The 27867-nt window shown below is 39.8% G+C and overlaps 1 pseudogene; it reads left to right on the forward strand.

Moving 5' to 3' along the window:
* Window positions 1-663: 663 nt before the first annotated feature.
* Window positions 664-27867, forward strand: LOC122141082 (annotated as a pseudogene).

Here is a 27867-nt window from a genome sequence, read left to right on the forward strand (position 1 = left end):
CCTAACCAAACGTAACCCTAAGGGTCTTTGTTAAATACATGGCTTTATCTCATCCGGAAGCGATAGAAAACGTGTGACTACGTCGCTAATGTAAATGGCTAGCACATTAATAATAGTGCGTTATCTCCGCGCGCATCTCTCACTGGACGCTCTTACGTCAGGTGGTGCTGTCCAAGTAATGAAGAGGTGAATCCCCAGTCTAATCACAGTTTTGGGGACCTACTTGAGCACGGCGGCGTTCGAGCGCTTAAACCGAGTCAGCGTGGGTTCTCCGTGGCGTTTTGAGTGTCAGTAACTAAACTGACATCTTCTTATCATGCCTGGCAAGAAATGAATCCTGATTCAGCGCTCGGCTCACACAGAATCGCGCGCGGAGAGAACTTTGCTTTGGAACTCTTGTGCGGTGGAAACGGCACGCGCCACGGCAGCGCGCGAAGGATCAACAACTTTCCTCAGAAGCAACGCTAGCGTCCTTCCTATGTCGCCTCAAACCCTTCCATGTCACCAATTATTGTTGCTTTAACTGGACGAGAATGTTTCAGAAACCGTGTCTGCCTCAAACTCGGGAAAAAACATCGTTTGGTTAGCCTTAAGAAGCGGATAATAAATGACTTTTATGCGCCTCAGACTCGCGTCCTCGCCAGGTGGACTGTGTGAAGAGACACAAGAGGAATGTTTATCCGAAATTTATTGCCGCTTAGTTTGGGTTTTTTGCCGTTTTTGTTAAGTCAGTGTTTTCTCTCACTGTTTCTTCTTCCGTTATTTCAGGTGAGTTGGACTGAGCAGTTCAGTCGTTTATAATAATTCGTTGTCAGGTTCAATAACCGAGCGTCGCGGATGCGCACGTGCATAACGTTCGCTGTGTGATTCTCTACTGCTCTGAAATTTATGAATATATCTAGTTATTTAGATATTTACTTATGTATTTGTATACCTATTTAATGTCAGATACAGTTGGCAACTATAAAATCATAAATTACATTTATATAATTTTTAATTTAATCAGTATGTTTTAGATTTAGATCTTTGCTTTCCGTTTCGGAAGATTTAACTTTAATACACACAAAGTAAAATATCCTTGACCATTTGTGTGTAATATTTGACATTACACATCTAGTATTTCTACAATGGTATTTGATACTAAATTTTTATTTAAATAGCATCCCCTCCTCTTGGTTCCAGCACCAGCTAAATTCATAGGTACTGAACAATGTTTAGTTCTGGAGACATGGCTTTTGGTCCTTTACTACTGTCCCCCGTGGCAACAGCGCTCTCAAGACTAGGAGAAGTGTTTCCTGGATGGCCTGTTAGGGGGTGGCAGTGTCAGGGTTCACCCCTCGTTACTCCCACTCTTCTGGGGGTCCGAGGCTCTGCGGTGTGGGTGGGTGTTCTCTTTGAGAGACCTCAGCCTCCACACACCCTTCAGTCTCCACTTTAGTGGGAGGGAGCTCCCATTCGCCAGCATGCAGAGAGAAAATATGAGAGAGTGCTTGTGTTGTTATGATGTTCTCTTCATTGTAAATTCTAAGGGCTATTGCGAAAAATCTCATTTTACTATTGCAGTTTTTGCTGTGCTACACATGGCATGATGATGAAAGTGACAAAAACTAAATCTAAGTTGTCCTCTGTTCTTATCCCCCTAGTTTGCAAGAGGGGAGCTCCAGAAATCATGCTCCCGAACCACAGTGGCACCCGCTGGAAGGGAGCTGCCAGTTGCCATGCCAGTGTAGGCCCTACCCACCGTTACCCCCTCCACCCCCTCCTCCCCACCCCCCCAAGGCTTCTGGCTCCCAACTGGTGAGTAGTGCTACCCTCTAATGTCTCTTCAGCAGTCTTACTTCATTGTTTTCAGTCACATGACTGGTACAGCAACTCGAAGGGCTGAACATCCATAGAACTGCAGCCCAGGCCTGTCAATTTTCCATCTGTTTTTTAATCTACAAATATTTCTCAAAAGAAGAAAAACAAAGGTATATGAACAAAACTGCAAGTTTTAGGCACTTGATATCCATGTACATTACCTACCATGGTATTTCAATCACCAAAACAGCAGGAAATTCTAATACGGTTATTAACATGGCTTAAAGGAGAATCAAAATTCTGTTCTCATTTACTTACCCTCATGTCATTCAAACCTGTATGACTGTCTTTCTTCTGTTGAAAGAATGTTTTCGGTTATGATTGATTTGGCCATTGTATAAACAAAGCTGCTTGGTTTGACAGTGTGTGAGTAGTGGTCTGTACATCACTACGTTATTGACAATGGACCTTTTTTGCTCACCTTATTTGTAGCTTTTATTTTAATTATTTTGCCTAGATTTGCTAATGTGACCACACCTTGAGACAGTGATATTAAAAGTATAAAGTGATATTCAGTATAAAATTTATTTATAAGGCCTACTATATACAGTCAAGCAGATGAGTCCAGAATGTGAATGCAATGTGCATGTTATGCATTTTCTTTCTATAATGGTTTTCTATGGGAAAACGCTGAATATGAAACTTGGTGTGTTGGTTCATATTCTGGGTCCATCTGCTTGCCTGTACATAGTATGTTTTATTAATAAGGGAGCATATTAAGTTTGGTCCTCCAATATCACTGTCTTAAAGCCACATTAAATATTTTCTTTAAATGGTTTTATATTTTGAATTTGGCATGTTGCATTTATATTCTGGTTGCATCTGCTTGCCTGTGAATAGTGGGCATCATCAATAACATGTATGCTATTTAAAATCACTGTCTTAGTACATTAGCACTTATTACAAACTGGCTGGCAGCGGAAGAAAAAGCCTTGTTTTGCCCTCCAGGTGGGCATTCCCATAAGGCTGTGACGTCATGTGAAAAACTATGAATAGCAGTTGGTTCATAACATTGGCAAATGTTGACCTCTGCAAATGTTTTAAATCAAACACAGTTTGTAAGCTCTAAACCATTTCTCTGCATCACCTCAGAGAGCTGTTCCTGTACCTTTCTGTGCATCAAACATAAATCTTGCAATCTAGGATTTCCTTTAACAAGTGTGATTTTATCTCAGTGTCATGAACATTTCTCAGAATCTGCAGTGAGTTCAATCCCCCCAAAATGAATGAATTGGCTGTGGCTGCATGCCTTTCCATAAAGACAGGCAAGTTCATTTAATCAGATTTTTGTCGCTGTCGTTTTGAAGGTAGCTTATAAGCAGTTTAATAGATTGCCCTTCTTGCTGAAACAATTTTCATTTCCTGACACCTCCTGTTTTGAGAAATCAACATGGCCGGAAACTATGTTGCTGTTCGCAATTGACACAAAGTTCAATCCCCTTCATTACAGGAGGTGGAAATTTTAGATTTGTCATCAGGGGTCCCTGTCAGGCACTGAGGAAAGCCAGATCAATGAGGCCTCAGCATTGAAAGGGTTGTGAAATCAATCTGCCTCTGGAGTGTTAGACTTCTGCTTTAAGCCGAGTAATGTACTCTCACAACAATGGCAAGCTCTTGGGAAAAACATTTGTGAGATTTATGACAAATATATGGTACAGTATGTGCCTTGCATCAATACCTGCCTCGTGCATACATGCTTGCTACATCTTCAGATATGAAGCAAACAAAATCCATACTTTGCATGAACAGCCTGAGAGGCTTTTAATATTATTTTTTCATACTGTGACATGAAATGGTTTGAGGGCGAAATGCAACATAGCTATTAACAACTGCATGTGCGCTGAGGATTTAACTGTAAAAGGCGGTTTTTGATAAGTACCAATTGAAGACTTGTGACAGGCTTTGCCTTTAGGGGTGAAATAGCTTTAACATTAGCTTATTAAAATTATTCATGAGGAAGTTGCGTTTAATGAGGACTCCCACACCTGTTGCTATTGAAGCAGCGATAAAAGGTTTAAACTGAGGAATGTATTAGTTGCGGAGGGCCTGACTGCAAAAAGAAGCGCTACTACCCTAAACCTAATAGTAGGATTAAAACGCAAGTTTTGACTTTGGCTGAATATCAGGAGCATCCTGCTGGATAAAACAGATTCATAAAGTAGTAATTGACATTCCAACAAATTAAAAAAGCAGACCAGATTCATACCAATAAAGCAATAAGATATTTTAAGCAGCTTATTTTATTACACATCCTCTTCTCCAGCTTGCTCTTAGTTGTATTGTCTTCATAATAAACTGTATTGGAGCAGACACATAGTACTGATTGAACCCATAAAATTACCAAATTGGAGCAGACACACAGTACTGATTGAACCCAGAATATTACCAAAGTGTACACATTTTATTTTGAGATTAGTCTGAATCTATTTTTTAGCAGAACTGCTGAGGATGTAGATGAGGGAAAAACTAGATTAGATGGAATTGCTCCTGGGCTCTTGAAAAAAAACACACTCTTTTAAAGCCCAAAAAAGGGGCATGCGTGGCAGTCAGAAACACATGGCTAACTCTGATAACCTCACGGAGGTGTTCAGAGACACTAGGATTGCCATTGTGACAAATTCTAGTAACCTAAAAGCACTGAGAGCCCATCTTTGCAGGCTTAAGGTGCGAAGAATTTGATATTATTTTTATGGTGCTAACCTATGTGCCAATCAAAATGTTGTTTGCAGTGGCAGTAGTGGTCGCAAAGAAGGAAAGTGGAATTTCCTCTATTTTTACATTACCCTTGTCATGATATAACACACATACTTAAAGGCACAATATGTAAGATGTTTTTATTAAAATATCCAAAAACCACTAGAACAGTGTCATATGTTTTGCTGACTTGTGTACTTACATTATCCCAAATGTTTAGAAGACAATGTTTAAATCGAGAGAAATAAAGCAATTTTTAACTAGTGACACAGACTGTGTCCACAGTGTCATTGTGTTGCCTGCCAATGACATCATAACCCGCTCGATTTTTCTGGTTTTGTTATGTAGAAAACATGGAAACCCCAAAAGACGCTTTAATATGTTGTGCTTTTAATAGACCGGTGACGACCTCACAGAGTAGCATAATAACAGGACTTCAAATGTATCTAGTTGGAATAATTCAGAAGTGTGATAAGATGGAAAATTTTCTGCAATTGGTCACATTGTACAAGCAAAAAAAAAATTGCCTAGTATACCAGAAATGTGCCGTTACCTGCCGTGGTTTCATCTGATGGGAAGATACGGAAAGACAAATTTGCCATTTAGTGGTTATTTGACATAACATGTACAATAATCTTCATTTTGCTTTTCTAGGTTTTGTATCTTTAGACCCTTCAATCATCTAGTACATATCTTCAGATTAATGGTTTTGTTGACTGTTTTTTTTTTTTTTTGTATCACTAATAAAGCTACTCTACTCATAAACAATTACATATAGGCCTACTTCACTGAAACTAGTTGTTTTTGTGGAACGTGAGGATATTCCTTAATCTAGGCAGAAAGTTGCTGCCTAAAAACAACAGGATAACACGGAGAGCTTTGAAATGGCAAGTACTTTTCTCCTCTTGTCAGGCGTTCTCCCTCCGGGCCTGTTGGCTTGACTCCCCCTCCTGACAATCAAAGTAAAGGATGAGAAAAAAGCAAAGCTAATGTCTCCCCTGTCCAGAGGGCTGTTTTGGTCTTGCAAGTGTATCTGCCTGTTTATGCTAATTCAAAGCTTGTCAACATTAAGCGTTACAGTGTCTTAGGAAGGTAATTAATGTAGCCAAATCAAAACACATTGTGACAAAACACAAATAAAGCGAAACAAATTTGTCTTGTCCGTATCTTCCCCATCAGGTGAAACCACAGCAGGTAGTCTGATATACTAGGCAATGTTTTTGCTTGAACACTGTGACCAATTGCAGAAAATTTTCCCTCTTATCACACTTCTGAATTATCAAATGTGTGCAAGTAGGCCTAGCTTGCTATAGGGAAAATTGCTGTGTCCCCAGAAGTGTAAAATTGTCCTGCACAGTGAGAAGGCAGTCAGTGGCTCTGTTTCTATAAAGTTTGCTACATTATATAACAATGTATGAAAATAGGTGGATGAGTCGAGGGATCCCACAGTTAAAGATCGGTGCACTATATGATAGTGACCATGCAATGCTAACATGGTCACTCACAATGAACTATTATAGTGTCTTGTTTTGTTTTATTTCTCAGTGAATAGGGTGTGGTGTGTGTATAATATACAACTGTTACTGAATTGGCTCTGTGTTCACAGAATAACCTTCTATTTTGACAAATATACTTCACATCAAGCAAGGCACTTACTTTATACATTTTTATGTTTCTAAGTGTGGATTAAAAGAAGCTGGTGGACCTGGCTCATTTTAAACTTTTTTGTTTTCATTTAAGGTATCAGATGTTTCTATTGATGTTCAAATATATTTCCAAACACTGGAGGAAATTTAAAGCTACCTTCCCTCATACTCACAAGATCTTGTCCGCTGTCTCATGACTGGACCATAGCGCAGAAGGATGAGGGGTTTAACCCCCACTGACTGTGAAATTGGGAAATTACCTGGCATAAGTAAGAGAATCTGATGAATTGGGAGCCATTCACCTCTACTCACACACTTGTGGCATTCCCCTTCCACTCTGTCCAATGTGTTGTCGAGCCTATCTGCTAATGTTGCATGGATTGATTCCCCATGATCCAGTTTGTCTTATTTGAGAGGACATTGGTAATCGAGGAGCATTAGGAGATTGACAATCACTGGCGGAAAGCCATGCAGTTGCTCTGTGCACATGAGAGTACTGTAAGATGGAAATAAGTTCAAGACCCTCAAATAATCTCAGATTGAAAGGGAGGCCATAAAGCTTTTTTATGCACTGCTGATTAATACTTTCCAGTTTAGGTTAATTACATACTAGAGAGGCTGATCACGATTCTCATGATGCAGCACTTTGCATTTAGTTTGAAATGTTTTATTTGTAGTGCTCCTTTTTCTGTATTTGAAAATGTAAAATAAATCATTAGGTATTATTCACCTTTTAGTTTTTTATTTTTTATTTTGTTGCCAACTAACTCATGATACAGTACACTTTATGATGCAGTGTGGACTCTGCATTTCTGTTAATATAATGAAAAGACGAAGTAACATCTACAGTATAAGATAGTAAGTTTAAGTGGCAGGTAGGAGTAACATACTGGGCTTTTAAAACTGTTGCTATAAACAATGCAATCTGGGATGGCCACATATCTCTGGAGATTAAAAACAAATTGCTGCCCTGGGGGAATTTCCCAAAAGCATCTTTAGCTAACTATGGTCGCAAGTTCCGTCATTACCCAACATACACTGAACAAAGTTATAAACGCAACACTTTTTGTTTTTGCCCCCCATTTTTCATAAGCTGAACTCAAAGATCTAAGACTTTTTCAATGTACACCAAAAGGCCTATTTCTTTCAATGTTGTTTAGAAATCTGTCCCAAATCTGTGTTACCAGTGAGCACTTCTCCTTTGCCAAGATAATCCATCCCACCTCATAGGTGTGGCATATCAAGATGCTGATTAGACAGCATGATTATTGCACAGGTGTGCCTTAGGTTGGCCACAATAAAAGGCCACTCTAAAATGTGCAACCAGTCAGTATCTGGGGGGTCCAGGGGGGTCCGAAAAACCAGTCAGTATCTGGTGTGAACCACCATTTACCTCACACAGTGCAATACATCTCCTTCGCATAGAATTAATCAGGTTGTTGAGTGTGGCCTGGGGAATGTTGGTCCACTCCTCTTCAATGGCTGTGGCAAAGTTGCTTGATATCAGAAGGAACTGGAACAACTTGTCATATACGCCGATCCAGAGCATCCCAAACATGCTCAATGGGGTGACATGTCCGGTGAGTATGCTGGCCATGCAAGAACTGGGATGTTTTTCAGCTTCTAGGAATTGTTTACAGATCCTTCCAACATGGGGATGTGTATTTATCATGCTGCAACATCAGTAATCGGTAGTGGATGAATGCCCACAACAATGGGCCTCAGGATCTCGTCACGGCATCTCTGTGCATTCAAAATGATGCCATCAATGAAATGCACCGGTGTTCGTTGTCCATAACATCCGCCTGCCCATACCATAACCCCCCCCACCGCCACTCGATCGATCCACAACGTTGACATCAGTCAAACCACTCACCCACACGACCGCCATAGCACGCTGTCTGCCATCTGCCCTGTACAGTGAAAAACCGGGATTTCATCCGTGAAGAGAACATCTCACCAAAGTGCCAGGACACCATTGAATGTGAGCATTGCCCCCTCAATCGGTTACGACGACGAACTGCAGTCAGGTCGAGACCCCCGTTGAGGGGGCATGCAGATGAGCTCCCTGAGACCGGTTTCTGTACAGTTTGTGCAGAAATTATTTGGCTATGCAAACCGATTGTTGCAGCAGCTGTGGCTGGTCTCAAGACGATCTTGGAGGTGAAGATGCTGGATGTGGAGGTTCTGGGCTGGTGTGGTTACACGTGGTCTGCGGTTGTGAGGCCCAGTTGGGGATGTACTGCCAAAATTCTCCTGAAACGCCCTTTGTAGATGGCTTATGGTAGAGAAATTAACATTCAGTTTCACGTGCAACAGATCTGGTGGACATTCCTGCAGTCATGCTGCCAATTGCACACTTCCTCATAACTTGCGACATCTGTGGCATTGTGCTGTGTGATAAAACTGCTCATTTTAGGAGTGGCCTTTTATTGTGGCCAGCCTAAGGCACACCTGTGCAATAATCATGCTGTCTAATCAGCATCTTGAAATGCCACACCTGTGAGGTGGATGGAATTAATCGCGGCAAAGGTAAAGTGCTCACTAAACACATATTTAGACATATTTGTGAACAATATTTGAGAGAAATAGGCCTTTTGTTGTACATATATAAAGAGTCCTTAGATCTTTGAGTTCAGCTCATGAAAAAATGGGGGCAAAAGAAAATTGTTGCGTTTATAATTTTGTTCAGTGTTCAGTAGTTCAACGATTCAGTGTTTTCACCTAAAAACTATAGTTCAAACGAAAATTTGCAAACTGTCGCAAACTTAGGTGGTAGAACTACAGCTCTTGAGCTGTGGTTAGAAGCATAGTTTCATGTTAGCAAGGAATATGGGCTTAAATAAATATGGTCTTGGGCACAATAAGCAAGCTAACATGCAGTACAATCTATATATTCCATTCTATCTAAATATAATGGATTTTAATCTAACGTATTAGTTCTTCTAAAAGTGCCATTTTGAAGAGTGCGCATGTTGCATAAATACCTAAAAGGAAAACCCCAGAGTAATGACGTAAGAGGTAATCCGCGATGAATCAAACATCAAATAAAGCAAAGTGACGGGAAACAAAAAATAATACATTAGTTATCAGGTGCCATGTTCAGTACAGCAGCATCTTAGAGATGTCTAATCGATTAAATAGCAGAAGTTATTCCACTACTACACAACGAGTGTGACTTCATTAACAATGGCCCTATGTAGTTGAACTAGATGCGACTGTGTTTGGGAAACAGTTTGTTACTAGCTAGTTTGTTTCAGATAGAATGGATAGAGTTTTTCTGAATTGAAATGATTTACATAAAATGTCTGATTTAGGTGGGATTGTGATCTCTGTGACCTATAAAGCAGGTGTGGCCTGTTGTTTGAATGTAGGCGGTACATTTATTGATAATGTTTGTGTATAATTAAGGGAAGGAATTTAGGCGAGAATCGTGGACCTACTACTACAGTGGCCTTTCTAAGCAGTTTCCGGAATCGTGCTCTCCTTATTGATTTAATTAGCTTTTTGTGTTTTGAATGGGATGTCAGCAGGCAGTCGAACGACCAACTGTTATTTCACTCAGAAACTTGGCAAAAGGTCTAAATTCATGATGAAAGTGCACCAGGCTGCACAATGAGAAAACTTAGCTTAAACTGTATTCACCCAAAGGTCAAATTAAATTGAGGAGAAGTGTTATCAAAAATTTCCACAGACATTCCTATCTGGGCGGGGCTGGACTAGATTTCAGTGGATACGGTATGAGCTGCCTGGAACTTTAGGCAGGCAAATTATGTAACAGTATTTACTGTAACTCAAAAATGGACAAATCAGTGACTCTCCTAAGTAAGAAAAGTATCTTGTATCTTGAAAATGTTTATCTTTGATGTTTTGAAAATACAAATAAAAATCAAATAAATTGTTGATAAAAGCATAGTGATTATGTATCTACATGTAGATACATAAACAGAAGACACTGCTGAAGTCACAACTATTTTATTCTAGCTCGTGCTCTCCCTCTTGAGCATCCAGCCCAATGCCGCTGGCAAATGTCAGGAGTCACGGTCTGGCTCAATCACATCCCCTCAACCGTGAATGGACAGGACGTGGCTTGCTGCAGTCTGGCCCTGCACCAGGCTCCTAGCTTTAATTAAAAGAGGGCTTTAGGATATGTGCCAGAGACTTTGGAGAGGTCGCCTTCATCCGATCAAACAGTCCCCGACTCCTCTAGCTTTCCACACCCCCACAGCTTTTGAATCAGCTTTGTACTCACTTTTTTATTTTTTTTTTATTTCACTCACTCATCGTCATTGGCTGATGTAGTGATGTTTTTCCTGTTTGCGTATACTAACTAGGTAGGCTGGGGGAAGCAGCAGTTTGCCTGCAGGCTCTGACACTGCCTTTGCTAGGACTGCACTTTGTCATGAGTGTGGATGAGCCACCCACAGGGATGGGGAGGCCCCGATTGCTCCCTCCCTCTGCCTGCAGACTTTCCTTCGTGGGATCCCTCCCTCTCTGCCTGCAGACTTTCCCGTTGTAGAAGGAGAGCGGAGGCCCTCTCTACCTGCGCTTTGCGATCAAACGCAAGAGGGTCTGTGGCTCAGGCGTCAAATGGATGTGATTGGGGGCTTTCAGTTAAATCCTAGTGATCCAGTCTGGCAGAATGAAGGTCTCACATGCCTAACGGCATCTAAATTTCTGTGAGATCAAAGCCAGTGGCAGCCACTTCTTGCCTTTGTAATATCGGATAACATTCAAGTATGAGGACATCAGCAGATGGGACTGCAACTGAGGAGAGAGTGAGAGTGAATAAAAGAATGATGAGCCCATACTCTGAGCAATAAAAATTAGTCTGGAGTTGAAAAATTTCTCATCAATTACTTTAAAACGTCCCTGACTTTGCTCCTTCTGTGGCAGTCTACCAAAAAATGTGCAGAGCTCAACGCAATGGAGTTTTATTGTTTGTTTTTTATATCTGGAAGCCTGTCAATCATCTTATTTTAAAATCAGTTTTTGCCCAGCAATCAATCCAGAGAGCCATGTAACTCCATTAAACAGGAGAGCAGGTACAAAAAAATAGCCTAATCTAATAGGCCTGGTTCGCTCTGCCTTCATAAGTCCGAACCGCTGATATCTGTCTGCTGCTCCTTTATCATAGACAGGAGACAATGCTGTTCACAGTGTACAAGTTACAGGTACTCGCATTAAACTTTTACATCCATGCTTTTAATGTTGGATATTATAAGCCTTTTCTGGTGCACACTTTTGCCGATGCACATTTTGTCCAGTGATTTCTATACTGGCCTTATTAGACTTCTCTGGCATCTAACTATCCAGCAAGTTAAACAGTGACTCAAAAAACCTCGCCGGAGACATCAAGTCGTTTCTGAAGTTTATGATTAAACTGTGAAACTGTAAAAGTATGCAAAAAACCCCAAAACAATTACAAAATATGAAATTGAAAAATTATCAGTTGACAGAAAATTTAATTAAGAAAATATCCATCATAATTATATTCAAAATATCATTCTTGTATGAATCTAGGAATGGCTGATGGCGAACTGACCGTTTCGACACTGTGTCGAGATCCTGAAGCGCAGATGTTTTCGAAACCTGCGTCTCCGAAGTGTTGATTTGAACACCCTGTCACGTGACTAAGGCGAATCAAGCATTGAGCGTTTCACAAGTGTTTCGAGACCTGAAATCTGCTTTTGATCAACAGGGTCAGGAACAAACCACACAATCGTCACATCTGTCTTAACCTAACTCCTGCAAAGTAAAAAAGTGGAATTAAGCAGCAGAACAATTAATAGATTAAATAAAAGTCTTTTATATGTAAAATGCCAGGCGTTGTGGCTTGATGTCTTTTAATTAAGGTCAATTTTTAATGACCAAAATAACATATTCACTAAGAGTTCATTCAGTTGTCAGGAAGATGTTACAACACATTACAAGAACAGAACAATAAAAACACAACTTTAAAATATTTATTATAATTATATACATGCTTCACCTGGGATTTAAACCTAAGGTGTCAGGTTCTGACAACATGCCAATCGTGCACACTAACCACTCCCCCAACCAACATGATGAAGTGACAAGCACAACATATACATTATAATTCATCAGTTTGCTTACCTGACGGAGATGGAGTTTTTCTGCGTCTGGAGAGCATCGACACACCACGGATCATTTCATAAAGCTAACAGCTATAACATCAGCATTAAAGACTTTTCAAATAATTTTAGCTCAAAACTCACTTTCAGGTTGCAACGAGTGTTTAAAATAACTAATGTTTGAGATCTGATGTGGATTATAATCACCATACAAGGCAGAAATATTAAGCGATGCAAAGGACTTTGCACGCTAGCCTTAACGTTACCATAGTAAACATGGTAAATACCGCTTGAAGGAATCAAACGTCAGCCTCTCATTCTCAATAACAATCGTGTATTTATTTAGTAACATATTTAATCTGTCATATGTCTCGTCTTGATATGTCTTGTATGTCATATTATATATAATGTTAATTCATTATGAGCTCCATAAAATACAAAGTACATACTCTACTTTTAATAAAAAAAAACAGAAGCAGACTGAATAATAAAATACCACTTACACTATTACAACAAATGAACAGAATCAGACCCAACTGAATAAGTAGGCTGTGTCCTTTTTGTTTAATTAAATAACTGTTTATAGGTTACCGCTTCATTTCTGTGTGACTAATTTTTAATCCTGATAAATTAATTCATTATATGATCAATGTATCACTTATTGTAAAACATTGTTGCTTAAGGTTTAAAATAATTAACAAAGCATGCAAACAAAGGGCCGCTTTCATCATGTTTGTTTTGTGATCGCACTAGTTCCAGGGACTTTCTGATTATTTTTCTGATTAATTCTTCTCTGTTGTTGGATGGGTTGCGTAACGTTGTTCCTAGGGGCATGTAAAGGGCGTGTTTTTAGTGAAGCGCAGCAGAGCTTCTGCCCGACGGTGGGAAACGCATCATACTTTGGCTCGTGCGTACCAGGTCCGAGACTATACCCCGCCGGCCCGTTTAATCACTGTCAACACTGGCCCAACATGAAAAGTGGCTGACAGTGTCCCCTTTCCCTTGTGTGCTCCGACAGTCCCTACAGATGCACAAGGTCAATTACTAGTTCACTCAGCTAGACACTCTTTGCCACGGAGGTCATCCTTTGGGGCAGCCATCATTTCTCGGTAAACACACACACAGCTTGTGGGGCCATCGAGACTAAGATCCTTCTGATGACCGACCCTTTCTTCCAGTCAGACAGTACACTCAATTATTCAAATATAGGTAATTTCGCTCATGCGCTAATTTATTCATACAGAGAGCATGAGCATAAAAAAAGAATACACAGGAGAAGCCTAGACAATCAAACAAATTCTGTGTGTGAAAGTAGAGGAAATAAAAGCACCGGAAATATACTTTGCTGTATGGTATGTCTTATGTATGGTATTACTAGATGTGTATTTAACCAGTATACGTCCTCGTGTAGATGTTTTTACAAATTTAACAAGTCTACTTTTGACATTTAAATAAGGTCACGGAGTCATCTTCGTCTAGACCTTGTTCACTTGCCCTGAAGCTTTTCTGCCTTCTCTATAATGTATTTTAGATTTCCGGTGTGGGGCGTAGTTCAGAATAAAGAATCTGAATTGGGTAATCAATTACAAGAGTGACTGTTCTGCTTTTGAATAATTTCTGCAGTTTATGCGTTTGCTTTTCTTCCATCGGGTCTAAATAGTGAGGCTTGGTGCATCAATCAGAATGATAAACAGCAAGAGAGAAGCCATAGAAGTTGCTGATGCATTGGTCTCGACCCCAAGGGACAATTATTCAGTTTCCCCCACAGTCTGAAAAAAAATTAATACTCTGGAAGCTCCTGGCTAATACCTTACTCCACCTTTTAATTAATGGGAGTTTTTTGTGAGAATTAATGAGAAATAACAGAGGGTGTGTGTCTGTAGTATTTATTCTGTGTAAAGTTGTCACAGTGTGTACCACTGCTCCTCTTCCATTGAAAGATATGCTGATTCTTGTGCTGGAGCCGTGCTCAGCTGGTAAGACTGGTGAACCTTTCTCGAACTGACCCCGTTTCATAGTTAACTTCCTTATCTATGATTTACCACATCAAGTTTTAATGTTTCTTCATGCGTATCTATGATTACCAGACTGATTGTGATGCAATGGGTAAGAAAATATGAGTGTAAATGAGTTCACAACATATACGTATTATAATAATATAATAATAAAAACCGTTTAAAAGTTTGAGGTCCAAGTAAGATTTTTTTTTTCTTCCCATTTTTAAATAAATCTATACTTTTCATCAGTGACCTATTAAATTTTACTCAAAGCATTGACGCGGAAAGACTTGCATTTATCAGAAAACTTCTATTTCAAATAGATGTTATGAATTTTTCCAATTTTTCAAAAGATTACTGAAAAACACTGATCATGGTTTCCACAAATATCCTCAGTAGCACAAACGCTTTTCAACCTTGATAATATTAGGACAAGTTTCTTGCGTACCAAATCAGATATTAGACTGGTTACTGAAGGAAATCACTTAGACCAATGCAGACAGAGTAATTTCTGTATTTTTTTATCAACAAATGCAGGCAGGTTAAGCATAGAAGAGTTATTTCAAAAACCTCAATTCTTAAGCTTAGTCGTTATATCTGTTTGTGGAGTCTTATTACGTGTTGTGTTTGTCCACTGCGATAAGCTCTATTATGTCAAAGCTGTCAGAGCAAAAAGTTTTGGGTGAGAGCAGGCCTATTCAGGCTGTGTGTTTTTCCATGCCCGCAAGACGAAAAAAACAAGATATTTGTGGTGGGGACACACAGTTGTGTGTTGTTGTCTCCTTGAGAGCCGAAGCCACGCAGAGTCAGCTCTCGAGGGAGCTGACTCTGCTGCACTGGCGAGGGATTTGGTTACTGCCATTGCTTCACTCTCAGAAGGGGTCGCTTTGAGGTGGGAACCTTCACTAGCTTTTCTCGAAGGCCGGCCCCACTTTTCGCCGAGGGCGGAGAGCAGTGGGCTGTTCTTGTGGGTTTTTGCTTTCGGCACCCGGTGCTCATGGATTTCAGAAGCCCACACTGCAGTCTTCCCCCCCGGGTAGAGGGCGCGATGCTCCCCTGCCAAGGATATTGATATGGAGGCATCGATGTAGCTCGCCAGTTGCAACCAAGCATCAGTTACACAAGCATATTATGCCTAATATTATGATGAAACAGCATAATCTGGTCGACCGCTACAGAGCTCTGAGCACCAGAATGGCCAGAAACAGGAAACAAGTTTCTTCCCTCAGGCAGTCCATCTCCATGAACACTTGACAATAACTGTGGAACACACAACACTATTTATACACTCATACACTTATTTGTCGAACACACATACCTTAGTCTACATTTCAAATTTGGATGTAATATACCTGTACATACAAAACTGTCTATTGTAATATACCCTGCACATACAATTGTCAATTTGTATATTGTTATTCCTTACTTCTGTTTCTATTGTTTATTATTTATATGTATCTTGTGTTTTTTGTTCCGTCACTGTCATTTCTGTTGCACTGCTGGAAGCTTTCTGTGCAAGAAAAACAAATTCCTTGTATGTGTAAACATACCTGGCAATTAAAGCTCAGTTCTGATTCTGATTCTGTTAAGCATTCCGCTCTCGAGCTGGGCCGCTCCGAGGAGTGTGTCCCATGCTTGTGATCTTGCGATCGCTGGTCCTGCCTGCTGCTGAGGCAGGCAGCGGGGGTACTGAACAGTTGCGGGGATCAGCAACCATGAGCTGGCAGACTGGTTGGAGACGGCTCTTCATATCTCCACCCGCTATCCCTCAAATTCTAGAGATCATCTCGAGGCTTGGAAGCCCATGGCTGCAGTTTTTTTCCCCCTCTGAGTGAGGAGTTCGCTGATGTGGCCATTCTTTCTCTGAGGGGATTGGAAGGTTGTTTGTGTGACTGAGCGGCTCGCGTGCTGCCGAGGGAAACGCGTATATTACATCATTTAGTTGTTTTAATGTGAATTTTCTGCACCAGACCGTGTTTACTCGTCTGGTTGTTTGACTGAATTGAATTCTGAGGAATAAAATAAAATAGTTATCTGACTATGAGAAGTTAAATATACAAATTAAAGATGAAGATTAAAAAAATTTCTCGAGTGAGAAGCACGTGTTTAACATCTCTTCCTCTGAGGGAGGTTGAGGCGGTCAGGTTGTGTCTCAGACCAAGTCTGAGGATGGCTGGTGTGTCACGATCGATCTAAAACGATGGCAATATCTCCAATCCTTCCTCTCATAGGAAGTTTCCGAGGTTTGCTTTTGTGGGGGAAAAAAGCCTAACAATTACCGGTTCTTTCTTTGGCCTTGCACTCTTCACACTTTCACGACTCAACCACATCGACGATTTTGTTGATATTGGCTCAAATCAGAGCAGATGGTGTCTGGACATCAAGATGTTGGTTTCTCCAGTAGCTTGAACCCACATGAAAGAGCTGGGGCTGAGACTTAAGCGCCAACAAAGTGTGCTTTCTACAGTAGACAGAACCACTTATGCTGGCATGGTGGGGGCCGACACTTCGACCACGATGCAGGGCACATATGTCTCCTGCTCGGATCCTCACCACAGGTCGCGAGAGTAAGAGAAGGCTGGCACTCACTGTCTCCAGTACACAGAACCATTATCTGGGCATGGTTGTGGGATTCGACCCGATGCAGGCACATATGTCTCCTGCTCGGATCCATTTCACCCCAGTCGCGAGAGTAAGGAGAAGGCTGGTCACTCACTGTCTGATGGATTAGCTGCGTCGCAACAATGATAACTCTTGGCCTGCTTGTACATGAGACCCCTACAGTGGGTGGCTCAAGACCAAGGTTTTTCTCGCGATGAACCAACTTTGCATGTCAAGGTCACGGGAGGTGCCTACGTGCCTTAACAGTGGAGAGAAACTTGTTCATTGTCTCAGGCCGTGCTGGACACCCCTTGTCACATGTAACGCAGCGACAGACTCATACCCACCGGTTTGGGGTGTGGTCAGAAGTGGCCACCTGCCTGTGGTCTGTGGTTGGTCGCATCTGAGTGGAATAATCATTGTTCTGGAATGCTGGCCGTGTTCGATCACTAAACACTTTCTCCCAGACCTAAGAGTCACCACGTTTGGTGCGCACCGACAACACATCGTTGGTCCTCTTACTCAACCACCATGGAGTCCTGTGCTCGCACCCTTTGTACAAACGGGCACACCAGATCCTGTGTCCTATTTTCTCCTCGATGGCGCACATGGAGATTCGGTCATTAGAGATCTTCTCTCACAGTGAAGTGCCCCCCTGCCCGGCGCTGTAAAGCTGTGGGTGGGGCCTTTGAGAGTCTCGCGCGTAGGTATTCTCGTTACCATAGTGTTTTGACACAGCTCAATTTTCCTGAAGGGGACGTCCTCCAGGTCATGGTTCCCCTGAAGGAACGAGATGCTGCGTCTCAGGGGCCATAACTTCCGGCATCCCTGCCAGCACTTGCTCCATTCCTAGAAGCTGATGGCCGGTTCGCACGCGCATGTGCTTTTTAAGCTTCCTGTCGTTATGTCACCCCACCCTGTCACAAGTGCTCGCCCTTCCATTGGACTGAATTGTCACATGTGATTCAGAGTGGTTGGTCGCACTGTATGGGGATCCTGTATCGTTTCGACGCATGTCTCTTTCCGTTCTGGGACCCTTGGTTAAATGCCTTAACCTGCAGAGATGATTTTAAAGTGTGTGTGATTCTTGCTCGACTGAGGTCTGTAGTAATATAAATTGGTTTCTAGGACTGTTTCAAATACCGCAGAACAAAGCTTTAAGTGACGTTTCAGAGGCGAAAATGTGTGGAATGATTCCACAATTGTCTCTGTTTGCCGAGCTTCCCCTTTTCATGTCACTATCAAATAGATAGTAAGCATGAACACAGAATTTTGCCGACTAACTCACAGGTAGTAATATATGTGGCTTGCCATGCGCCAAATAAAAAAATTGTGGGCCTGTCAACAGAGTTTTCAGAAGCAGATATATCTGAATCTGAGCTCAATTCTAAAAGTGGGGTATTTAGTAAAGAAAAGCAAACAGAATGAAAGAGAGACAGTGAGGTTTTGCGATAGTGGAAAGCCGAGGAAACGAAGATCTAGAGGAAGGGAGGGTGAGAGAGAAGAAGCAGTAGCCTTGTGTGCTCATGAGGGCAATGAACTTGTTAATTAGGGGCCTTCTCTGTGGCATTTTTATAAGTACCATTAAAACTGCTCACTAAAGCAGGGTGCCACTATTAGTTCACCATCCAGAGAAAACTCATCCCAAACTTTAAAGTGGTGGGAAAGGTAGGAGCAGCCTGAAGCACTAATATGTTTCTGGATGAGACGGCTGTGTAATGGTCCACCACATAAAGCGCCTCTCGGATATGGAATGATAAAATGGTGTTAGAGCAGAATGCTGCAGCCTTGTGATTGGTAGAAGTACTCTTCTCTACATTAAGGGACAGGTCCAACAACTGACTAATGTACTAGTGAAGCTGTCTTTCTAACTGTCAGAGGTGCTCTGTGAATTTGTTTTCTTTAAATTTACTTAGCTACAGAGCATCAAAGCACCACTTTTATAACAAATTTTTATAATGATTGTGATCTTGCTGTATAAACTGAGCTCAGAATACTTCCTAAATTTGGGTCTATGTAGCACATGTACACAGGGGTCCTTTGGCCATCTCACTGTTTTGTGTTGAGAGTTTTTATTTATTTTTATATTTTTGCCATGAGCACTGTGATTTTTTTTTTAGTGTAAAATAAAATGAGAACCCTGCATTCTGTTGCTCTGCGTTTAGCTGTTTCAGGGCTTCCTTAAGCCCCCACTAGTTTGATGCAGTTTTGCACATCCTTATCCTGCATATCCTCTGTCTTTATTTATTGTTCTGTGCTCTGCATGCTTTTTAAATAACTTTGTCTCTCTTACAGTGGCTCCCTCCACTGTATCCCCCATAACGGCCATGGAGGAGAGAGATGGAGATCTTAGTACTGGGGACAGTAAGCTGTGGGCATCTGTGATCTTCCTCCTCCTGACTGCCATCATTTGCTACAAGGCCTTAAGAGGTAATCTCTGTAGTTTTAGATATATTATGCTACAGTATTGTATTTATTTATGCATCTCTTGTATTGGTTGATTTTACTTGTCTTCATTTTCAGAGCCAGCATTTAAAAAAAGAGCAAGAACAGAAGTTAGTCAAATGTGAGCATTGTGTAATTTGTAACTTTTTACACATTTTATATAATTTTGGCCATGTATATTAAATTGCAAAGTATTTTGGGTATAAGAGGTAAGTTTTGGTCATTGCCTTTGTTTGTAATTCAGTTCTTTCTTGTGTGGAACAAGAGAAATAACTTTGAAGAAAGTTTCAACTAGAGAAAAAAAAACGTTTTTTTTAAATTATCTTTTATGTTCAAGAGAAGAAAAACAATCATACAGTTTTTGGAACGACATGAGGGTGAGTAAATGATGACAAAATTTTAATATCTGAGTGAACTATACCTTTAGGTTGATGTTGACTTTGTTTTTTAAAGCACCATACAAGCCTAGAGGTAAACAGAGAAAATTCCATTAGCGTTTTATCTGTGTTTATCTGTTTCATGCTTCCTTAATAACAAAGATAACAAGGCAAAAAAGATGATATCTCTGCTTTTTTGTCTGAAACATGAATTGTGAATGTTGTTATTTTAGTTTGATATGGTTATGGAAAAATGGAATGTGTTTTGCACTGATGGTGCAGTAGAAGGCATTAGCATTGCGTGGTGTGTCAGCCTTAAGCTGCTCTTTTGGGTTTGGTACCAGTGACATGCTGTCAAGGGAACAATTGAGAGGCCTGTCAAATCAGCTGCAGACAGGGAAATGGCCTCAGACAGTCCAAATCACTCACACAGCGAAACAAGGAAAGCGGCTCCAGACTGTCTTTGATACATCCAGGGCTAAACTATGACAATTCATAGATTTAGCAGATGTATTGCTATTTTGCATTTTGCTGTATCATATTTCTTTTTATTTCTCTTCTAAGTAATCATAAAAGCTTTCATCTGCCAGGCTGGAGTTAGTAAGCATTTTTTATTTAAGGAATGAACATTGACCTTTAATATATGCTATCACTATATCACTTTCTGCAGTAGCTTCAACACTTTTTTATTATTTATGAGCTATAGTGTTAACTCAAACATTTTTGGCTGCATACCATTTTGTGAAAACCTGACCATGTAATAAAATCCCATATAAAGCCAATACTGGCTAAAAAGAGAAGTAACTTTTAGTCAAAAGAGAGCCACTGAGATACCATTTTTATCTGTGATAGTGCAGCATGTCACTGAAACTTTTGTCTATTTATCATGATGATTTATTGCTGCAGGTGTTCTCCTCCTCTTCATATTTGTTTAAACCTTTCTAGTTTTTTGGGTGCTGATTGTGAATATACAAAACAAAAAAAAAAAAAAAAAAATGTGAATTCACACTTAGCTTAGGATGATGATATATCATTAGAAGCCTTATCCTGGCTGGTATCATCAGCTGGGGGTCCAACCATCCTCAAACATTTCGATCTTTAACCACAACACTCCTAAATTGGTGGGTCAACATAGGAGGTATCATCAGGTTTCATCTATAAAACATCTAATGGCTGGTTGCATAGGAGTCTCATGCAAGTAATAACCAGGGTATTCCCCATGACAAAAAGGAAGGGGAAGAAATTTTGTTAAATATACAAATGAAGAGTCAGCACACTGCAATTACCTGCAATCTGTGTGCACTGTGACCATAGTTGCACAACCTTTTGTGTCTTATTGCTTGTGATAAATGGTAACAACATAATTAAAACATTAAGGACGCAGTTTCATTAATCATAGTTTTGTGAATGTGATTTACATCACAGTTGTTATATCTGCATCATAGCTGTATATTTTAGCATAACTGGAATGCTTTATTGACAAATTGCCTTGCAGGACCAGAACTGATTGCCTCAACCCCCCAAAAAACAGATTCCATGTGATAAACATAAGTTGACTATATTTGGCCTGGTTTGTTTTGCATCCCGAAGCTACTCTCATTAAATTGAAACTATTCAGATTTTCCAGTGAAACTAGCGGAGGTGGATCCAATCTGTTAAAGTTAAAACATTCCAGTCTTCTGGAAATTAATCTTTTATTTATGAAAGCTGTGGAACATCCCCTCCTGGCTATTAAATGGGGACTTGTTATGAGCTCTGTTTTGGAATCATTTCACTTGGTGAATCTGTTTGTTACACATTGCCTCTTTTTTTGCCTGAGAACTTGGTATAAGGAAGCCAACTCCCAAAGGAAAAACCCAGCTGGCAGCTATTTCCCCACTAATGAGCTTGCCCAGTCTGCCAAAATGAAGATAGAGAAATGTTTAATGCCTTCCTTTATATGGCATGCGAAACACATCATTTAGCTATGCCCAATGACCGATGCACCGCAAATGGTGCTTCTTCAAACAGTTGCTAAAATGTCCCAGTGAAGGCTCGGATTATTACCTCAATCATTGCTTTATGGCTTCTGTATGCTGAAGCCTGGTGTGGCTCACTTATTGTAATGAGTTTAATGGAATTAGAGTCACTGGAGGGGAAAGCTAAAGCAGTTTTGTTGAAAAGTTGCTCAGTGCATATAGTGAAGAATAGATCTTAGAGGAGAGAAATGTGGTGCTTCGTGATTTTTGACCACTGTAAACGAATGATAAAGCATTCCGGTCATTGGACGTTAGTGTAATTATGATAATGAAGACTCTAAACAAACACATTCAAAAGCCCTCAGGATAAGATGGGCAAACATAACTTCAGTTTGTCTTTTTTTCGCCCCCACTCTCTTAGCTCTGCTGAACTTGCAGCACTGTTAAATGCTGTCATGCATAGTTACAGTCAGCACATCCTAAAATAACTTTTTGGGTGAACTTCATTCACATTTAAAAATGTTAATTAGATTTAGGCTTGTGTTTAAGGTGCTCTATGAGACACTGAGGCCAAAAAGGCTTGAATTGTCTGTCAGCCTTTTTCTGCCCCCCTCCCCCCCCCCCCACAGGGTAAAAAAAAATGTGCACATTCTGTACACCTTGGAAAACATCTCTTATTGATTAATATTTGAGTGTATGTGTTACACTCGTGCTTGAGGGTAATAAACATTCTAGACAGTACCACTATTGGACAACTTTATGTACCTTTTTGAACTCTCTAATTTAAAAAAAATATATATATTTCCTTTGTTGTGATTTCTAAAAGAGTACACCAGGTTTTCATAAATATGCTCTGGTTAAGCTCAGGGCACTTAAACTTTACAAGAAATGACAAAGATCTTTACAAGATGCCTAACGCGATAGAAATAAAAAACATAAAATAATTGAAGGATAATTGAGGGATTGACAGTCAGCTTGAGGTTAATTGTTTTTTTTTTTTAAGTATCTTTTGAATTTTGAAGACACAAACCAACTAATACCACAAACCAAAATTTTACAAATTTTAAAGGAATATTACAAAATAAATTGATAAATATTCCCAAGAAAATTTGCTACATTAAAAAGATGTTGATGAGATATTGGGGGGACAAATGGGACTATGTTGTTTAATAAATTTGCCTGCTTTCATTTTAGAAGATAATTTTTTTATCACTTCTAAGTTTGTTTAATTGTGATACTGTGATAAAACAGTTGAGTATTATGATTAATGACATCTGGGGGGGGGGGGGTAATTAAAATATTCTATCCAGTTATTAAGATTTGATGGGGACATGACAGCTTGCTGCATGACAGTTGTACAGCATCATTTAACTTATCCTTATCCTACAGTTATATGGAAACAATCTCAGCCCACTCTGTTTATGTTCAGAGGAAATGAATACATTCTGGTGCCTATTCCAAAGAGCCAGGTTATAAAATATTTACCTTTACCTGTAATGTTGTGTATAGCCATGTGTGTACTACACATCTTGTATTATTAAGGGCCCAGGCCCACATTTGGAGGTGAGGATGTTTTTTTTTTAATGTTTTGCAATGATATTCCAGGCTTCTTTTCAATTAGAAAAGACTAACTGAGGATCCAACCCTGTGTTTACCAAACAAGAAACCTTGAGTGTTATATGAGTGTATGTAAATATGTGGACTGTTTATGTACATTCTATTCAGCTTTGAATTTTAAAGGTACACTCAATAAAGAAATGAATAGTTTCACGCTGTTATAGCGTGTCTCTAAAGCCAAACTTTAACATATCCAAAATCATAATAATTAAAAAAAGAACAATAATAATCTTTGTCACTACAGTATAAATAGTTTTTTAGGCATCTACACAGGAAGAGAACGGCTCTTACAAGTTATCGCTTGTTTTTCTAACTTCAGCTATGCTTCAGAACTTATCCTTCCTGATCAGCATTTATTTTAATCCGAGAGACATTTTTGGCTCACATTTTCCCCTCAGGATTTATGTGTTGATCTCAGAGGAGAGGTCACGTACGACCCAGGCAACCGAACAGTGTGCTGAAATGCTGGGGAATGGCCACGAGGACCTCTCAGGTGCTGCTCTCCCATCAGTGAGAAAAGGTGGGTAAAGAGAGCAGATACGGAGTGAGAGAGAGTGTGCGAGCAAGCGGGCTCAGTGCTGATTTCAGGGGAAAGATAAAGGAGATTTTAGCTTCCCGTCCTGGCACGTTACATAAGCTGAGCGGTCCACAGAGAAACTGGGCGACTGTTAGGGCATCTGCACACGGTGCAGTAGAGCTACACGACTCGAGGGACATCTGCACGACTGCTGGAGTCCATGAGCCTTTAGCAGGTTGGAGGGGGGACAGAAACAAGCTCTCAGTGGGAAAACTACTGTTTAGCTGAAAAAGCATAAACAGTACTTTAATGCATTGGACTACCAGACAGGATGTACGTGAATTGAGAAGACATGGCTGATGTGATCAATCCAAAGGGCCTTCTTTGCTTAAAGAATCTGACTATTCATTATGCAGTCTGAGTTATCCATTTGCATCGAATTGTTCTTTATTTGTCCCACCGTCAAGCATCTCAGATAGACAAAGACCAGTCCTTAAGTGACCCTGCCCTACAGTGCAGCTCTACAGCTCTTCTTTTATTTATAATATGCTTCTATAAACTTGTGTTTAGTTAAGCTAATTATGTTCTGTTTAATGTTTTGTCAAGGATAATGTAACTATGTTATTTCTCTCTGTGTGTTGACTTCTGAAAGGAAGGAGGATAGCAAGATCTTGTTTCCTTTGCTTTTTTTTTTTTCTTGCTATCCTTCTCCTTCCCCACTCCTCCCCTCAAAAATCAGATGAAGCAGAGTTTTTTTCCCATGTGTAAATCATGCAAAGCAAGAGGAGGTCTTTATAGGAAAGCCCTGCAGCCTGGGGCATCTTGTGACAGATGGCCCCTGCAGAGCTATGGGATTGTCTCATCAGTCCTGCCCAAGAGACAGAGACTGTGTTTATCACAACAGATGAGCGCTAGCTACCTCTGAACATTTAATCAATCTTGACAAGGAATTCAGTTGAAGGTATAGCTGTATTCGTTGCTCAAGGTTTGAAACACTAGGTCTTCTTTAGAAGCTGAAAAGCAGGAACAATGTCTATGTTCATAATCATATGCTGTCTAATCAAACAGCAGAAAAAGTAACTATAACTTAGAGTAATAATGCACACAAAAATTAAATATCCTGTTATTTACTCACCCTCCTGTCATTCCAGACAATATGACTTTTAATTCTGCAGAACACAAAAGCAGATATTTTGAAGAATGTTTCAACTGTTTTTCCCCCATACTATGAAAGTCAACAAATTTGGACCATGTTTTTTACTATGAGCCATCTGTTGAAACATATACTGCCTTTAAAGAAGTAGTTAGAGCTTGGCAAGATTTTTGTTTGTTAGCAAGACTGCATTTATTTGATAAAAAATACAGTGCATACAGTAATATTGTGAACAATTATTCCAATTCGAAAACTTTTTTCAGTAGTATTTTTAATGTAATATTTTCAGCAGTCATTATTCCTGTCTTTAGTGTCACATGATACTTCAGAAATCATTCTAATATGCTGATTTGGTGCTCAAGTAACATTATTATAAATGTAAAAAAAAAACAGTTGTGATTTTTAATTTTTTTTTTTTTAAATTCTTTGATGAATATTAACGAGGTTCAAAAACACGAAGCATTTTACCATGTTTAAATGATGGATGTTGAAGCTGTAGCTCGGCTCCACATACCAATGACATTTCATATGGGTCAGCAAAAACAAATGCTCTTTATCTTATCCTGTCTGCAAAAGCAGCCTTCATTCAACAAGTTGCTATCTCTTGTGTATTTCTCTGGAAGAAACGGGTCAATTTTAATGAGCTCAAAGCCCTGTTTATGAAATTAGACTTGTCCTCCAGACAGACCCACAGAGTGCTGCAGACAGTAGAGATTGGCTCTGTAAAGGTCAGGTTGTTTTCTTTTCTCATGACCATTTCTATTTTTCCTGACCTAATCATTAATGTGATGTGGAATCTCTCGTTCTGGTATTTACTGTTATTGTTCAGGCTTCTGGTGTGTTTAGTGTAGAACTCAGTGACCTCACACTTTTCATTCTAAGTCAGATTCACATTTTTTTCCACACAATTCTAAGCCTTCTAACCCTTGAACCCCAGACAACTTTGAGTTGAATAATTGCAGCATTTGATACAAAGCTACGGAGCCCTGCACATGACATGCCAGAAAAAAAAAAAATTGTGCGCACAATTTACTAATTCGTTCCCTCGATGTACTAAAAGGGTTTACTGTACATGATTACTATTTAGTTCCCTCGATTTGCTAAATCGTGCGCACAATTTACTAATTCGTTCACTCGATTTATAAATCTTGTGCACGATTTAGCAAATCGAGGGAACGAAATAGTAAATCATGCACACAATTTAGCCTACTATTTTTTCCTGCATGGCATGTGCGGGGCTCCGTACAAAGCAAAAAGATCCAAAAACAAATAAATAAATAAATAGTAATGGTGGGAAATAAAAATTGCGAGTCACATTTTCAAATGTAAGTGCTCTGTGTACTAAAGTTGTTACTTGTGGTTAAATTGTATTTGTTTAACAAAACTCAAATAAATGAAAGGGTCTTTGAATACTGTATATACTCTGAAAGTATTTGATTTCAGCTGCAGTCAATGTCTTTTATGTTCTAATCCCATAGAACATTACAAAATAAATTGTGTAAATTTGATTATCATATTATTTTGTACTGCAGGTATTTTGTAAAATCTATGTGAAATCTGTTAAAAAAATTTGGGGTCACCATAGGGTCACCCAAACATTTGAATGGTAATGTATATATGGTAGTTTTATTGCTGTGCTGTTGAGCAATTCTCTAGTTATCAGTTTGATAGAAATTTCACTAGTTTGTGAATTTAGTGAACTTTAATGTCATTTCCATGGTAACTGTAGTCTTAGGGGATTTCACTTAATTCGGATTTACTAAAAAAGGAAGCAGGCTAATAGTTTCTACGGAGGCATACTTCAGCACTTAAACCTTCGAGTTATATTAAGGCTGTCTTTAAATATTTATCAGGTATTGTTAAAAATCAATTTCACTATGGAGATTCTTTATATCCTTAAACCAGTCGCTATTGAAGCCCTACTGTTTTAGCAATGACGTGGTAGTTTGGCATCAGGCTACTCCATTACCTTATTGAACATTGTCGATAGCTGCTTTCATGTGGCCCCTTTCTGTACAGACTTACTTTGCAAAAGCTGAAGGATTAAATATGCCCTAACTAATTCAAACCTTTACTGATATTCATTTTGGCATCTTACAAAATGTGTAAGCCCAGCATCCATCTCTCAGCTCTTACATCAGGCCCTCTCTACCATTAAGTCAATATGTGACTGACATGATTTAACAAAATATCAACAGATTGGATCTGCGTGCTCCGCTGTTTGGGCAGCTCTGGATTTAATGCAGTTATGAAGGCAATTGGCTGCAGTCAGGTTGCATATTTCAAATCGTAATAAAGAACGGACAGGCCAGAGCGCATACCACAGCTTTTTAAGTCCAGCAGCCATTACGGCTTGCGGGAAGTCATTTGAACTGCAGAATAACTCACTTTGATGACCTGTGCTGCTGTTTATCAATCCAGACTTTGTTAGTGTCTCAAGGAGCATCTAAAAGTGTGCACAGGGGCTTCCTGAAACACTGATTGTAAAATGGAACAAATATGGTGTGCAGAAAAAAAAAACCAATTCAAATTTAACCTGCTATAAGTATACTTTGTGTTTTCCTTTCCTAGTTTTTCTGTTTGCCTTTGAGACATTGTGTTTTCTTTGAACTAAGCTCAAGCCTCTACAACCTGATCAATAGCATCCTCAGTCATTTGAAGCTAAATCTTTTTCTGCTCTTTTCCAGGAAACCCCTTCGAAAAGAAGAGAACGGCACAAGCCGAGGGGAGTATGCCATGAGCTCACGCTGTAAACAGCAGGTAGTGGAAACCAATAACACTGGAGTATAGTGGCCATGCTACAGCTGAACATTCTGTACCCTACAGCACCACCATCTCTGTTTGGGTTTATGAGATGGACACAAGGTATATTATGAATTTAGGAATGGTAAACCTCACGGCTGCCCT

This window comes from Cyprinus carpio, chromosome B20 (assembly GCF_018340385.1).
Source record: "Cyprinus carpio isolate SPL01 chromosome B20, ASM1834038v1, whole genome shotgun sequence".
NCBI classification, from domain to species: domain Eukaryota; kingdom Metazoa; phylum Chordata; class Actinopteri; order Cypriniformes; family Cyprinidae; genus Cyprinus; species Cyprinus carpio.